Consider the following 1,959-nt stretch of genomic DNA (forward strand, 5'->3'; position numbering starts at 1 on the left):
TGCCAATGATTCAACTTTCTGGTTACTGTCAATTCTGACATTTACCACCTGCAATATAAATTTTCATCCTGAAATGGTACTTTAGATTTCTTTGCCATCATTACATCCTTCCCATATCTTCCTTTTCATCATATCCTGCTATCTTTCAGCTTTGACGTTTTGCTCCTATTCCACAATTATGTACTGCTGAAAAGATGCCAGAGTTCTCCAAAATTTTTTTATTTCTGCCTGGATATATATTTTTAGGATTCTGTTCTTTCTCCCCATATTGAGTATGTTCTTTTTCTCGTTTTCTGCGTATGTGTAAATTTATCACAAAACAAAGAAAGGCTCTGTGCAGCCCAATCCTTAGGCTTGCCCACAACCATTTGATTATGCACTCCCTTTCTCAGCCTGGTCAGCTAGTCAATGTGTCGCTATTGTGTCTGCCCATCAACCTTGCTCTTTAATCTAGTTCCAGTGGCAGGGAACCGGTAGAATTCCAAGATCCTGGATATAAGTTGCTTGGAAGTCCCGATTTTCCTTCTACTCTTGAGTTTCCATAATTGTTTTTCTATCTTCCCATAGGTATTTATTGGAAACACAGAGGCAGGTGTGTCAGAACCTTTGAACACATGCCATTTTAAATGAAAAATTGAAAAAGTCTCTTATCCTCTTTGTGTACACTTTTCAAGTTTCCAAAAAGTCCACTGCTTTGAAAAATGGGCCATGCTATGCAACATTCGCCATTTCTTAGGAAAGCAAACTGCAGGTCTTAATGCCCCAACCATCAAGCAAGATTACAGCTTCCACACTTGGCTTTACGCTTATTAAGCAATGACTGGCACTGTTCCCTGTCTCCCTCATGCAATGATGAGAAATACAGCCATAGGCTGGCTGAATATACATGGTGCTACCAGGCATGGCTGCTTCGCGGTGTTAATTTTGCTATTATTTATTATTTGCATATTTAATGACCTTATTGATATTATGCGCTGTTAGTGCTACCAATTATAACCCAATGAACATAATTTATAAACATGGTTTATGGCAATATACATAATCAATGATTAGTGACAATACCTGAAAAACTTCAGAGAACTTTTTCCCCCTGGGAACACAGACTATTCCATGCGACAGAACTATCAGATTATGGACAGTCTTTTAAATATATAGTTTAGTGCATTAAAAACAGATTCTGTAAAACACATGTGATGATTTCTTCAAAATAAATCCAAATGACCATTTTATGAGAATGGCATTCATCCATGCCTTTGAAACTTCAAAAAACCTACACAAAGATTTTCCTTACAACATCAGGATAAGATTTCCTGTGTCGTATCTTAATTTAAGAGCTGTGAGGATCCCAGGATAATGTTTTAGTCAAAAAAAGAAAGAAAAAAAAAAGTGTCACAAGGATGGTGGGTACCGTGGGAGAGGCAGGCCAGAAAATGAGGATGCACGCAGATAGAAAAATGGACATAACTGGACAGGCCAAATTCTGGCTCTATTCAAATGAATCAGAAAAGAGTGGTTAATACAATCTGTGACCCTTCTCTCAACCCCTGAGTAGCAGGCATTTGTGGGTGCGACCGGATTGTGGCAAAAGAGGACAATTTTCCCAGTTTTTTCTTCACAGAGGGAGGCTCCTTGTATTCAAAACACATCTCTATCTCCTGTCACAATGCGTTGTTCGATTTTTTTACCTGAAAAACATAAATATCTCATTAAAACGAAATAAATAAAATCAATTTCTGATTGCTAATTGAACCATTTTCAAAGAAATAAAATTATATGCATACAATGGAGATCCCTGCCATCATCTGAAACTCATGGTACTTCATTCAATCTATCGCTCATGTTCTCCAGCCTTTATCTAACCAAGGATGCACAATCAGAAAGTATTTGGGATTCCTTCATCAATCTCCATTAGCTCCTTTCCCAGGGCACTTCTCTTTTGTTTTTCACTGCACCTCTTAT

This window comes from Tamandua tetradactyla, chromosome 18 (assembly GCF_023851605.1).
Source record: "Tamandua tetradactyla isolate mTamTet1 chromosome 18, mTamTet1.pri, whole genome shotgun sequence".
Taxonomy (NCBI): domain Eukaryota; kingdom Metazoa; phylum Chordata; class Mammalia; order Pilosa; family Myrmecophagidae; genus Tamandua; species Tamandua tetradactyla.